Source organism: Spermophilus citellus (genome assembly GCF_964194105.1).
Source record: "Spermophilus citellus genome assembly, chromosome: 18".
Lineage (NCBI taxonomy): Eukaryota > Metazoa > Chordata > Mammalia > Rodentia > Sciuridae > Spermophilus > Spermophilus citellus.
This window is the reverse complement of record NC_138200.1, coordinates 61,989,788-62,005,090: the sequence shown is the minus strand read 5'-3', so window position 1 is coordinate 62,005,090 and position 15,303 is coordinate 61,989,788. Positions and strand designations below refer to the sequence as shown.

Genomic DNA, 15,303 nt, shown 5'->3' with positions numbered 1-15,303 from the left:
CAACAACAACAGCAGCTAGGTTTTATGATTTGGGTTTGAGATTGACAGCAAAGGAGACCACTGTGAGGTCCTTGCTGCATCTATGCAAGACCTGAACCGATGTGTCACAGATATCCTTGATGGTTTCTATTTGGCCTATTGGATTTGGACCAGCACTTCCCTGAGAACCTGGGGCAGCACTTTCTAGGCCGGTGCTTCTCAACTTTGGCCACTCATGAGATCATCAAAAGCTTTCAAAATCCCAGTGCCTGTGCCCAGCCTTGATGGATTAAATAAGAATATCAGGGTGATGCCCAGGCACCCCTGTTTTCGGGTTCCCCAAGAGACTCTAATGCACAGCTGAGAACCACTAACTGCAATAAGGAGCTGATGGTCCCTCTTCAGTGAGGACCTGAATCACTTGGCTATTTGATTCCACCCCCAGTGTGTCTGATTCAGGTGGCCTGGGGCAGGGGCCTGAGAATGTACACTTTCTAACCAGTCCCCAGGGGATTCAGGAACAGGGACCACACTTCAGCACTGGAGATGTGCTGTCCTAAGATAGTTGCAGTGACATTTGGAAAGCAATCTAATGGAGGGATCAGGTAGACCAGATGCCTTCCCAGCTCCTGCATGACCTCCACCTGTGGTCATGCAGTGGGACTCCACTGGGGCAGCATTGCTTCCCAGGGGACATTAGGCAACATCTGGAGATGTTTTTGATTGTCATTTTCTTGGCAGAAGGGTACTAAAGGTCGAAGCTGGGGGTGCTGCTCAACACCCTGCCATGCACAGAGAGACTCTCACCACAGTCCACAGTCCAGCCCTGAATGTCAGCCAGGTTAAGGTGGAGACACTGGGTTTAACCTCTCCGAGACTGTTCTGGAGGAAAGTGAGACTTGCTTTTCTAGTGTGTTGCCAAGAATGAATGGGAGCCTACTGCAGCAGTACCCCAGGCAGGAAGTGCTCAGGGAGGGGTGAGTGGTCATTCTTCACCTCCCAGCTGTGAACCTGCGGGACAGACTTGTCTCCTTTGTGGGCTTTTGTTCTCATCTGCAAAGTGGGTGTTGCCATAGGCCAACGCTGTGCAGAGATGAAAGGAGAAAATCCTTAAACCCCTGGAAGAGCTCAGTCAACACTCTCTGGGGCCATCGCTCTCCGTTGTTTCTGTGCACAGACCTTGATAGTGAGGGCTGGCTCAGAGAGGCTACGATGCTGGCTTAACCGCTGTTCGATTTGTAGGTCTGTTAAAGAGGTGGAAAGACAGCAATTTCTAGTTTCCAGGTAGCCAGGACTCAGGGACGGCGACAGCAGGAACAAGCAAGCTCTTCGCCTGCAAGGCCAGATCCCAGACGCAGAGCCAGATGCCACCTCCACCTGTGCCCAGCTGCTCGTGGCTGCAGGGGAACCTGGCGTTTGGTGTTTGCCTGTATTTGAAACCTTAGCCAAGGTTGGTTTTCACGAGAATTTGGTGAAGTAAAATGTTGCGGAGACGAAACACCTCGGGGACCCACATCCCGCGAGATAGATGTGTCTCAAGGCCGTACGTCAGGACGGCTCCCCCAGGACTGTCCATTTTCCAGATGGAGCAGGAATTTGGACCCTGGACTGTCAGACTCCAATGCTTGGTCTCTCAGCCAGTCTATGGTTCAAGATACGAGTTACACCAGGAGCCCAGAGGAGGACACAGGGGACCACCAGGGAAAATTCCCAGACACCAGGTCCTCAGCCTGCTGCGCTGTGCTCGCAGCTCCCCTTGGAACCCCAGCCTCAGAGGCAAACTGTCCTTCCTCTAATCTGCCCACAAGATGGATTTTAGCGACTGGCTTTTATTGAGAAACTGGCTTTCTCTTCCCCCACCTTCAACATTCGAAAACAGATTGTCTTCTTTACTGTAGTTCATTTTGCTTTCCGAGGTGATTAATGAATTAAAGATGCAGTGCATTTATTCTTTTGCCTGATTACCATTCTGTAATAAATCTAAGCTCTGGAGTCTGTCGATAGAAGAAGGCCAACCTGCCTCTTTGGAAAAGAAAGGTTTGTACGTTAAGCTTAATTTCCAGTTTTCCAACACAGGAGAAGGGAATTCACATTTGGTGCCTTATAAAACTAAGGGGGAAGCTTCCAGATTCTGTTTTTTTGGGGACAGGAGGGACTTTGAACACACCTCCCTGGACATGGGAAGGCCTGCTGCCTGATAGATGGGATTTATTTGTCAGGATTGAGCCATTTATGGAGGGGAGGAAAGTGACATGGAAGGCTTTGTCCCAGCCCTGCACCATCGTTCTGTCCATTTACAATGGTGTCCTCTGTAGAGCTGCCCTACTACATTTTTCAAAAGGCCTTTTCCCTCCTGATGAGCAGTGGCTGAGGACCCTTCCGAGTCTCTTCAGGTCTAAGGATTCAGGGCAGTTAGATGCAAAGTGAGGGTGGCCACTAACATAGGTAGCTTTGTACTTTGCTCTTGGACAGGGATAATATGGTCCATACTGAAGCAGGTGAGAGCCTGGTGTGATGGGATGCCTGGGCAGGATCCGCCATCTGCAGGTGCCTTGTTCCGATGCCACCATAAGGTAGGCAAGATGCGCCTGTGACTTCTTCCTCCCATGAAGCAGGTTGCCTCCCTCTCCTGACCCCATGCATCACTTGCTGGTCTTGAAACAGGGAGGGCTTGAGGCCATGAGCCATGGCACCTGACCCTTGCTCCTGACCAGCCCAGGCCCCTCTTTTCCTTCTCTCAAATTGTATGGCCTTTTGTAACTGTGTACTTCCTGTGAGATTCAGGAGCTATTAGTCCCGATGCTGGACTAAAAGCTCCGTGAAGTCGGACCTGTGTTCTTTCCTACTGGCCAGGGCTTGTCGTGGTAACTCTAAAGGCAGAGTGTTGGCGCTTAATGGATCCCAGTGGGCATGCGTGTTTGAAAAACAATAAGCAGACTATCTACAGAGATTTTCACCTGCCTGAACATCAGAACCGACTGAGTTGGTTTTCAACATGCAAACCTAGGCCTGAGAGGCAAGAGGAACTGGAGGGCCCCAGGCAGAATCAGTCTCAACTGGATAGTATATGACCTGGAGTTTGTCAGACTTGCAGTCCAATCCGTTTCTAGCTGTGTGACCTGAGGCCAGCGTCTCTACTTCTCAGAACATCAGTTTCCTCATCTATAAAATGGAAGGGGAATTCTGCACACTTTGGGGGATTTCAGAATATTTTCAGTCCTTCCGGGGAGGGCTGTGAACACACGTAAGCTTGCTAAGGCTGGGTAATGATGTTATAGAGAGGGGCTGGCATCTTTTCTGTAAATGGTCATCAGGTGGTAAGTAATTTAAGTTTTGTGGGTTTCCATAGGTGAACATACTGGGCTGTGTTCTGATAAGGCTTTCTTTTTTTTCTCCCCTATAAAAACAGGTAGTGGACTAGAATTAGCTCCCATGGGCCACAGCTCACGGAGCCAATATAGAAGACAGTAATAGGGTATTTGGGGTCTTTAGAGATAGAAAATTTGACTCTGAATGGTGTCAATGACTTGTAATCTCCTCTAAGAAGTTCCAGCCAAGAACGATGCGAGGTTTTGACTTCCATGCTTCATGATGGAGGAAGTACGCTCTCTCTTCTTTCTATCCACACTGTTTGAGGGCTGGGGATATAGGATGAGGTGGGGCTCCAGGGCCAGGTATTCCCACAAGCCCAACCCAAGGCAGAAGAGTGCCCAGTGCTTCATCCCTCCGTCAGTGCAAGGAAAGCGTTTCAGAAGTGGATTCCCACACGCCTCAGCAGCTGCAGGCCATCCCTTCTCCCTCATGGTGGGTGCTCGTCATGGGACTCATCACCATGGCTTTAGCCTGATCAAGATGTGCCTCACAGAGGCCCCAGAGCTGGCGTCTGCTAGGCTTCCTGGGAACCGTGTCGTCTGCACACACCTGATCAAAACCTTGACTTTCTGAGCAGAGAAGATGGGCATGTGGAAGGGCTGTCGGCTGGCACTGCTGCTGTCTCCTTCCCAGGTTGTCATGTGGGTAGAGAGGGCCACTGTAGGTGACTGCACTTGGTGAACAGTGGGGCTCCTTCAGAACCCGCCGTCAGGGCCGTTACGAGGCTCACAGAGACGATTTCTTCGTACCTGGTCCATTGCTAATTCCCCTGCCTATGTCAGGGTTTGTCTTTGACATTGGTGACCTTATTCTTGTGCATTGCTCTCTCACTTTTCTTCCCCATAAGTCCTCCTTCCTCCTCTCCTGCAACCAGCCGAACGAACCTGCTGGGGAACAGGTGGAAGAAGTCTTCCCGCACAGCCCGCATGCTTCCCAGGACCAGTGAGTTCTCTTCCCAGCTTCTCTGGAACAAAACAACAGAAACCCCCGGAGAAGTGAAAGGGACAGTGGCCACCCTGCAGGACCTGCATCTGCTTATCCAGTATCCCTGGAGGCCTGAGGGGGAGGCAGTGGTCCTGGGGAGGGGATCTTGAAAGCAGGGTTAGTTCCACTTGAAAGGCACCCCACCTTCCAGGAAGGCTCTCTCTCTTTGCCTTTGAAATACATGGAATTGTAAACTAGATTAAGAAGAAACTTCGATTCTGAGATAACCGTTTGGAGGTGGCTTTACTAATATCCCCACATGGTTCTGCTCCGAGGAGTCTGGATAACACATTCTGGTTGTGAAACTCACAGGGAGCAAAGACTCTCTCCTTCTCCAGCATTACTCGGGGTGAAAGGAATTAGACACGACACCCTCCTAAGGTCATCTGGGCAGCCAGACCCACGCCTGGCCTGCTTGTTTAATGCCAGTCGTCTATTAAAACATCTAGAGCCATCCAGTAAGAGACAACACGAGCCACATTTTCAATCTTAAACTCACTAACAGCCCCTCTTAGGAAAGTAAAATGAGACAGTGAAATGATTTTCAACATTACTTTAAACTCATTAAACCAAAAGGATCGTATCAATGCATACTTGATATAAAAGGTGGTCATGAGATACTTCACAACCATCGTTTCTGTGCCAAGTCTTTGAACTTTGACATAGATCTCAATGGGAGGTGCCCTTCAACAATGTGAAACACAAGTCTGACCAAAACTGTGAGGGGGAAATTTCACTGCTTCCGTCTCTCAATGTAAGGCAGAGAGGATCAAGTAAAATGAGTGATTTGGTTCTTCAGACACTGACCACATGTCCAGGGTTTGGTAGCCGCATGCAACCATGGACAGTGTGCTAAGCCCTGGCGTTTGGGAGTTAACGAGTCATCTGGTCGAAACCTTCTACCCACTAGTTGGAACCTGAGCTCTGCCTGGTGTCTAGAGGGTCTAGTGCCTCATGGACACTGGCTTCAGTGTGTGGACATCCACCGGAGAGTGAGCCCCAATGTCGGCCTGTACAGTACATACACCTTGCACGGACCCTAAACAGTGGGGACTTCATATTTGCTGAGTGGATGGATGGACAGGAGAAGGGACAAGTGGGAAAATTTCTATCTGGTAGAAAGATGTAAACTGAAAACAGGAGCCTGAAGAGTTGGGTCTTTGTTCAAAAGGAGGGAGGGATCTCATCTGCTTTCTGGACCTGGGGAGGGGACTGGACCCAGAGGGGCAAGGACGAAGGCCTCCTAGCCAGACCCTCAGCTTGCCTAGGATGACATCTCCTCCTCACCTTCTACTTATTCCTCCTCAAGGGCATCCCAGGCAGAGCCCAGGAGAGCAGCTTCCTGGTGAGCAAGGGGCCTTCCCCAGAGCATGGAGCCTTCAGAACGAGGTTAGGAAGAGCTCGATGCTTTGGCCTGGAGTCCCAGGTCTACAGATATACAGGAGTCCGCCTCCTTGGGACTGAGGTCAGGATGACTGAGAACACTCTGTGGTGTCCATTCCCATCCAGGCTGTGGACAGTGTGGCAAAGCTGTGAGCTTTGAGGGAGCCAATGAACCCATGTGGCCACCCGCTGCAGCTTGGTTGGTGTAGACCTTCAACAAATCGTTCTTGACAATGTCACCCGGGACCTGAAGACCGGGCATGGACTGCTGTGACGGAGCGTGGTCAGGAGGTTAGCAGAGGTGCTGCTTGCATTCAGCACGTCAGGGCCAGCGTTTGGCGTCCTAGGTTGGGGGGATGAGGTGGGAAAGGAAATGCTTTCCAGGGACAGCAGGAGGAGCTAGGCGCTGGCCAGGGGTGCTGTGAGCCCGGGGCCATGGCGACTCCTGTCTCCATGGAGACACCGTTGTGTCCATTTCCAGCCCCTCACAGCTAGCGTGGTGTCCACACACTTCAAGCACACAACAACTCTGAGCAAATGAAGGCAAATGGTTACCGTGAAGAAGTCCTAGCTTGGGAGCCTCCTCTGTGAAGAACCCAATGGACCGCCTTCCCTCTTTTCCAGCCATTGGCTTTCATTGGGCTGTATGGACCACCGCGCCAACTTTGGCTCTGGAGAACATTTCTGCTCCTCTCCCTAAGGCATGGTCCTTAATTGCATGTGTTTGCAGACAAAAAGTCAAAACAGTTCAGGTTACTTTTTTGTGAGTGTGTGTGTGTGTGTGTGTGTGTGTGTGTGTGTGTGTGTGTGTCAGGACTCCACTGATTTAACCTACTGTGTTTTTCTACCCCCTGTCCCATCCCAAATCTTTTTGGTCTCTCTGATTTAACCAGGAGGGTCTCCAAAGCCGTATGTGGCTTCAGAATTTCTTTGAAGAATACCATTAACAGCGTAGACATGGGTAGAATCAAATAAAAAATCCCCACCAAACCAAAATAGCAATGCTGTAGGAGAACTTGGGGGCCCCAGGCTTGGCTTCACCACATCTGCCCATCAGATTGCCAGACAATAACGTGATACGATGGAGAGAAAGGAAAAGAAGCAGAGTGAAAATACAGCACCATCAGCGTTTTCCATTTCCGTTGGCTTCTCCAATTTAAAAGAGGAATCATGTTGAACATCTTAATTAGGGATCGTAATGTATGACTTTTTTTTTTTATGAACATCTTGTAATTTACTCTTGAAGTAAATTATAGTCCATTTATCTGTAGTGACAGGTCAATAAAACAGTGGAGGGCCCAAGCTTTTCAATCACCTGATTATTTGTTTCTTTTTAAATTATTGAATGAGGGATCAGGGAAACAGGTAAAAGTATGTGACTTTTAAAATCCATCCCTTGCAGATTTCCCCTTGGGAAGATCCAGTCCGATTCTTGCCAAGTATCCTGTGTTTGGAATTTGCCACTGTTGAGGACAAAGAGTGGCTGGGGCCTTGCAGGTCTTGCAATGTGGACGGCCCCGGGTGATTGAAGTGGCGAACTGAACCCCCGCCAGCCCTTGGCTGCAGTTTATTGTAATGAGAGTGCCATGTTGGGTACTGGAACCTCAGTCCATCCTCAGTGGCTAGAACCAAGGGTCCCCTTGAGCTGTATTCTTGGTGGGGCAAGGCCAGTTTATAGCTAAGCAAACCACGGCCAATGTCCTTGGGCTCCACATTTGAGTTTCAAGAGTGATTCTGCGGTTTCAGAAATGACAATTAAATCAAAGTCCACAACCCCTAAACAAACACAGGATAGGGGATACTGACAGGATACACCCTGCATGGGGGTTCTGTGGTGTTCCTGTAGGTTCAGAGAAGCACCCGTGTCCAGCTGAGAACTAACAAACTGTGGATGGATTGCTGGGCTTCAGGGAGATGATGCTGGAGGGCTACTTGATAAGCCCTCCAAATTAAGAAGCTTCCAGGAATCAGGAACCCCTGTACAACCACGTAGGAGCCAGGTTGACAATCTTTGAGAGCCCCAGGGAGAACATTCTTTTATTTTGTTGTCCCAAAGAAAGTCCCTGGACTATTGGCCTTAACCTCAGCTAAAGGCTGTGAGGGAGAGAGTGTGTCTGTCACGTAGCAGTGTATCCAGGGCCCAGAACTCTGTGCCCACTCTCCATGAAGACCCCTATACCCACTTCTTCCAGGGACACAAGCTATCTCTGTGCCTCACTCTTTGGGTATAATAGAATATGATTTGGTATAATTCCCTCAAAGTGTGACCCAAACCTCTCTTTATCTCTTGAATGAGAAAATAAAGATAAAACTTTGTTCTAATATTACTCTTTAATTCTAACCCAAATAAGTGCTGCATTATGATCACATGAAATGACAATCAGATCAGTACAATTAGCCAAAGATGGTTACCGCTGGGCAACACAAACCAAGGCACTTCCTTGGAGGTGAACTGATAAACTAACCTTCTCTCCCTCCTTCCCTCCCTCCTCTGTCCTTCTCTCCCTCCTTCCTTTCTCATTTCCTAGTCTAACTCAAGCATAAATGGGCACAATTCCCTTTCACGCTCTTTCTGGCTCTTTCTGATGACCATTGGGCTAGTAAAATGGCCTCCACAGACCAAAACAACTCAGGACCAAGGCACTCCAGCTATAAGGTGTGCTGGTCACTTTCTGGCTTGCTCAGTCTGTTGCTCAAATTGCAGGACAGGGCCCTCATTTTGACCTTTGTGAGTGGACAAGTGACACCATATGCTTGCCCTAATCTGCTCCCCTGCAGCATCAGACACTCACTGCCTTTTCTTGAATCACCCTCCAGGCCTTGGCTTATGGATCACTTTGGTCATTTGACACTACTAAAGGGTGACCAGGGTCAACTCTAACATAGATCATCCCAATGGATCCTCACAGCACCCAAAGACTTGGCCACCATTATCCTCTCTGCTCTGTAGATGAGGGAAAAGCCTTAGAGGTTCTGACATACCCAAGGCTACACAGTGGTATGTGGAGGGCTAGGGTACAATAGTAGAGAACAGCTAGTACCCACAGCCAAATCAGTCCTTATTTTTGGAGCTCTGCCTTTGGGCTGACTCTACCAGTGGGTCTATTTCTTCTTGGTCATGGACAGAGCAGTTCTTCTCCCACTCTGCACCTGGGAGCCTGGAAAATTCTGCAACAAAACCATTGGCAAAGAGAAGCTCATTTTCTCCTCCTTCACCCTCAAACTGCTGATTTTGGCCATTGTCTGATTTTCTCCTCCAAAAATGGAAACTTCGGGAAATGACTTTGGCAGAAAAGTCTTGCTTAGCTCTTCCTCAGTAGCCCAGCGTCGATATAGCTGGTGCTAGCAGTGGAATTGAATTTAGAAAAGAAAAGATCCTGGTGGTTGAAGCCTGTCAAAGTGAGGGTTGGCCAAAACATTCTTGCATGTATGTGAGGGCAGAAGCCTGTGACAGAAAATCCCCATCCTAGCAGAGACTTTTACAGAGTACTTTGTGTTGGGCTCTGCCCTAAGCTCTTCATATATATTAAGCCCTGTGGTGTGGTTATCATTAATTATTTCCATTTTCCAGATGAGTAAATTAAGGCATGGATCTGATCTATAGATTTCATAACTATAATGGGAATGTGCCAATTGTTCTTGATTTGATGAATAAAAAGCAGAGATATTTCAGAAGCCTGCTCAAAGATCTACTTTACCCACTTAACCCTCACCTCACAATTTCTGTTATTATGTGGTTAATCTGGTCACAAAATATCACCATTTCTGGATTTCTTTAAGACTGAGTTCCACTGTGAGATCATCCAGTTTATAATCTCCTTCTGAAGGATTATTATTGTGGGTTCAGGCAATGATAACCAAGGACTTTGGAAGGCAGAAAATCAACATAACTCACTAAAATCAATATGCTAAACCAGATCATGGCAAACCTGTTGGACACCCAGGACATGCTTTGAAGAGGGAGCTGAAGCTAAGTGGTAAATTTTGCTATATTTATACCCTTGAGGTTATTAATATTTATGTTTTGTTTGATAGAAATACCTTCCATTGATGCAGCATTGTACATTTCTTCCCAACCCTGCAGTTAATAATATCATGTTGGTAGATTAAATTCAGCCATTGTGGGTATATTTACACCACAGAAATCAGGAAACACTAAAAAAGAGGGCTTTTTTCTTCCCCCTTTGGGAGGCTGATTGTTAAATGTTTACCAGCACACCACTGTTAGAGGTAAGAAGGGGTCAAATACCAAAGATACTGAATGCATTCTAGAGATCTCAGACTGTAACCTATAGAGTATTGCTTCTTTTATTGACTCAAGTTTCTGAAAAATCCAGAGCCTGGGGCAAACATTGAGTTCTGGTCCTTTATTAAGAAGTGCAGCCCAGAGCAGCGTGGGTTAGTGTCCAGACAGTGGACCAGAGGAAGCTGGAAGTGATGCATTGTTGATACCTTGTCATTGTTTATAGCTCACAAGGACCAGCTGTTTATTTCCAGATGTGTCCTTAGGGTAGGCCATCAGAGCAGGACATAGAGTCCGTCAGTCAAATTCTCCTGGCAAAAAGTTCTTCCCATAAGACTTGAATCACTCACATTTTGGGTTCTAGCTTCTGGGGAAGCCAGAACCCTGCCCTTTCTGTATTACTTTGTTTGAATCAACAATGGCGGGAGCAGCCATAAGTAAGGGCAGAAGCATGAAGGGCCACACTGGGCCAGTCCCTGTTCTGTTAGACAGGGAAGCCATGAGAAACTAAGGAGGCACGTGAGATGTACTTCACTATTTTCAAACTTGGAGAGTACAAAAGTCTCACTTGGGGGAGCTTGTTCAATCGTCAGTTTTCTGGGCCCATTGTGAGAATTCCATGTCTTTGGAAGAGGGATTGGGTTAAAAAATCATTCTTTCTAATGACTGTCCCAGTGAACTCCACACAGTGGTTCGAGGAGCCACATCTGGAAGAAATGGGAGACTTTCACTTGTTTGTAAGCATCCTCATTCACCCCAGTTATCTTCCTGTCTTCTATCTTGTGACATTTCTTCTGAAATGTCCTTCAAACTGCTGGAATTTCAATCGACCCCTGGCAGCTTTTACCACTGGCCCTCAAATTCCCTTGAGATGGTCTTTCTCTTATCTCGGCATCTTTGATGTGGCTCGCATTCTTCCACCTTCCTAATGAGTGAGGACTGACTCTAGAGACCAGCAGACACAGCTCCAGTGACTCAGCCACTTGCTTTTGATTCTGTTTTCCCATCTGCACACTGGAGAGTTTAGTCCCTGCCTCAATAGGATTGTTGACAAACTGCCCTAGGAAATCCTTCTGTGGCATTGTGGCAGTTCCTGGCACCAGTACATGCATGGTGCACTAGCTGTTGTTCTTATTTTGATGTTGCAAAGGTAAGAGCACCAAGAAAAGCAGAGATATCATTGAATGCAATGACAGGTAGCCTGTATAGAGGGACCCTGTGTATCTTGTGCCTTGCTAGATGCCCTCTTAAGAAGGCAGAGCAAAGAACCCCAACAATAACCAGCCTTCCCTTGGGCCTTCTTGGAGGCTGTGGCATGTCTGGGAGCAGGGATGAGACCTGGCTGCTCTCTGACCAGCTAATTTCATCATGGCAGTCTACAGGCTTAGGGTAAGATGGCCCACTGTGTTGCAGGATAATTTGCTGAGGCATCTCTTTGACAAAGGTGCTTTTTGAGCATAAACTGCTCCACCCTGTCTGCCTGAGCTGTCCTCAAAAGGAGGGTTCTGTAACAGGAGCTGCTAAAGATTCCTGCCAGCCCCACCTCTCATTGGTCCTGGTCTGGGCCTGGGGCTCCGAGTGGCCTGGCTCTTTGATGCCGCCCAGCCAAATGCTGAGCAGTGCAGTTTTCCTGTGCAGCACAGAGTCAAGGGGCCCTGGCAGCCCTGGGGATGCCAGATTCAGAGGGTGGCTGCTTCCCTTAAAAGACGCAGAGATTCAGCGTGGGATCCAGCAGGTACCTACTGAGTGCCACGACCCTTGTCGTTTTCCCATCACTTACTACTCCAACTCTTCCAGGTTTGGGATGTTAGTAACCCATTGTGCAGGTGGAGAGATGGAGATCCAAGCTTCACACAGATGGGAATGGCAGACCCCGATTCACCTACAGGCCAATCTCCATGCTCCTTCAACTGTGCCCTAGTGGAAGTGGGCAGGGGTCACCACATCTTCCTAGTCTTGTTCCCAAACCCAACTGGTGCAGCCAAATGGAGTCTAGTTGATTGGGATCGGGGCAGACCTACAGCCACGGCTCTGCTCACTTATGTCACTGTTTTCCCAGGCCTCACTGCGCCAGCCTGGGACCTGACTCCTGTAGACATGGCCACTCAGGGAAGGCATCCCCTCGGGGGTTCTCAGTCAGCAGCAGATCCTGGTGGGAGAACTCAGGCACACAGCCTGGGATGAGCTCCTGCCCTGCGCCCTGAGGGGATGGAGGGGGAGGGAGTCCAGAGGTGGAGGAGGTGAGAAAGGGTTACAGAAGAGGCAGCACCTAACAGGAGTGGGAGGAGATGGATTCTCCAGTCACTGGAGATGGCACAGTGGCTTCAGGAGAGAGAATGGTGAGTGCAGAGACTTAAGAACCAGGGAGCAGGAAATTTCCCAATGAATAGCCAACATTTCCCACTGTCCCAAGAGCAGGGTGCTACACAAGGTCTGGATGGACAGGCAGGTAGGTCTCAGGGCAGGTGTGTTTCAGGGCAGGTAGGTCTCAGGCCTTTGTACCAGGCTAAGGAGTTGGAGATTTATTTGTTTGTTTTGGTACCTGGGATTGAACCCAGGGATGGTTAACCACTAAGCCACATCCCCAGCCCTTTTTTATATTTTTATTTAGAGAAGGGTCTTGCTGGGTTGCTCAGGGCTCCGCTAAGTTGCTGAGGCTGGCTTTGAACTCACGCTCCTCCTGCCTCAGCCTCCCAAACCGCTGGGATTACAAGCGTGCGCCACCATGCCCATCCTGGAGATTTATCTTACAAACAATTTTGGAAGATATAACTTTCTTAGAATCCCGGTTTGTTAAACAAGACAGGAGAAAGCTGGTTGAATCAGGTTTTGTCCACCCCCTTTTTCAGATGCTGCAAGATGACCCACATTGGCACCAGGCTTCGGAGAGACAACAGGGAACCACAAGGGATCACTTTCAGAGGAGTGCCAATCTGAAAGAGAGGTGTCCACACTGGGGACATGGCCAGTGTAATCAAAGCTGCACTTCCCTGGCCATGCCAAGGGCCAGGCAGAGAATCAACTAAGTTCAGTCCTTGCTGAAGCCACCCAAGTTCCTCCCTTGAAGTTGACATTAATGACCTGCAGTTGTTGAGTGTCTTAGAGCTCCAACATGCTTTAAAAAAAAATCTGGAACTTTCTTAAAAATGTAGAAGGCTACCTTGCAGAGTGGGGCAGCCCCAGCCTGAGGTGGGACTGACACTCACTGTTCTGGCCTTGACTGAGTTTACCCAGCCAGAAGGGGGAGAGTCTCTGCAACACCGACCACACAGGAGCAGATGCCCCCTGGAGAAGTGTGCACCAGGCCTGACCCACCGTGACTGGCCAGTAGACGACAGTTCTTCAGCTGACCTGGCTACTCAGCATCAACCTGTGAAACAGCTGGCAGCAGCCACCATCGCCCCAGCTGGGTGTGCTTTGCATGTATTAGTGTCTTTATTCTTTGAAACTTCCTTCCAAAGTGAGTGATACTGTTCTTGTTTTGCAGATGATAAAACTAGGCCAAGACGGTGTGAAGGCAGAGGGGTGTAATTATTTCTTTTCTAAATAATGACACACGCTCGTGGACATCCCACCCTCCTGGAGCGCATACTAGTAACTGGTTTCTGAACATTCTTATCCCAAGAGGCTTCAGGGGTGTAGACACAAAGGTGTGAGATTCGGAGCCCTCAGACTCTCGGATCAAGACCCTCTGTCTTGCCCCAGCCCACCTTTGATGAGCTGCCCTCCCCGGGAGTACCCAGCACCCCAGGGCCTGATGGGAGGCTGGGGTATCTGACGGGCATTGCTTCCTGAGGGGGCTGTAGGGAAGTCCCAAGACAGAAAGGGACTTCGCACCGTGGAGCCGTTAAAATGAAACGACCTTTTCCAGAACGATACAGGACTCTCCATTGTCAAGGCCATCCAGGTAGCCGAGGACCAATTAATGGTCCCAGGAGACATCATGCTGGAATCCTGTCCTGCAGAATTGTTTGAAGATGCATCTGTAAACCCAGAAATTCAAGATCAACCACCAACGTGTTCCCTGACACACACACACACACACACACACCCACCCATACACACACACACACACACACACACACACACACTCACACGGGTGGTTTTACCTTGCTATGTCTTAAGTTCCTTTTCTCTCTGAGTCTGAGATATGAGTAATTCATTACACAATTGGATTTTACGGTTTGTTTATGTTGATTCCGATTACAGAATAAATGACTACCTGGAGTATATAGAAAAAAAAAACTAATGAAAAAACAAGCATCAATCAAGAACATTTATGAATAAAGACTTTAAACATCCATACTTAGAAATATATATGATATTTAGAAATAGATCTGAAAAGACTTATGTAATGTGTTTTAATCAAATCTTGAAGAGAAATTGACCAATAAATCAAATCTTGAAAAGAAATTGACCAATAAATCAAATTTGGAAAGAAAGTGACAGATAAATCAAGTCTAAAAAAGAAAACAACCACTACATCAAACCATGATATGTTTATTAAAGCAACTGATCTCAGTTTTGTTTTTTGTTTTTTTTTTTTTTTTTTTTTTTTTTTTTTGTGAACCTGTTTCTTTGGTGAGCCCATGTAGTAAGAAAGCATTTAGGAAACAAAATGCTTATAGTATGTATGCTATTTTAGATCTCTGTCCCTCACATGCACACACAGATAAATAGAATTTTTAAACCAAACAGATGGTGAGTTTGGGATAGATGAAGAAAACAGGTCAGAGGTGTGCATCCCTGGCTTTCCCCTGCGTGGGTTCCGGGGTTTCTGCAATGACATGCCCTGTCTGTGAAACCTGCTTGTAATACAGACCTTTGAGCCATCTGCAGCTGAACTTCCTGGAATCCAAGATGGTTCTCAGGAATCTTAATCTTTCCCAGTGGAGGTGGCACTATCAATTCCAGAAGAACTACCTTTTGCATCCGTATAGCAATGTGCAGGATACAATGTTACTTTAAAATTAATTCTTAGGGGTTTCCACAAAGGTATTTCTTAGTGTATTTTCAAGATCAAGGCGAGTGAGTGTGTGTGTGTTGGTGTAAGTGTGTCAACTTGGAGACTAGCATAGACTTAGGATGCATGTTAAATATTTAGATGAGCCTTTAACAAACTGATTGCATGTGTGTCTATGTGTGTAGGTGCAGGCATGTATGTGCATAGGGGTGTGTGTGTGTGCGTGTGCATGTGTGTTGGTGCATGTGAGGGTGTGTGCTCGTGCATTTGGGATGGAGGCTGCCTCTGCACCTCTCCGTCTCCTCCCCACTGTCTCTTTGCCTTCACCCTCCTGCACCTGACTTCAGAAAGGAACATTTGAAAGAAAAGCCTTCAGGCT

At 47.9% G+C, this 15,303-nt stretch overlaps 1 protein-coding gene across 1 annotated transcript in view; it reads left to right on the top strand.

Annotated features, from left to right (window-relative positions):
- MAF (MAF bZIP transcription factor) overlaps nucleotides 1-14,266 on the top strand; it is a 42,451-nt gene extending 28,185 nt beyond the window's left edge. The window contains exon 3 of the mRNA XM_081274224.1: nucleotides 12,811-14,266. The gene's annotated coding sequence lies outside the window, so the exon portion shown is untranslated. The remainder of the gene's footprint in view (nucleotides 1-12,810) is intronic.
- Nucleotides 14,267-15,303: the final 1,037 nt, after the last annotated feature.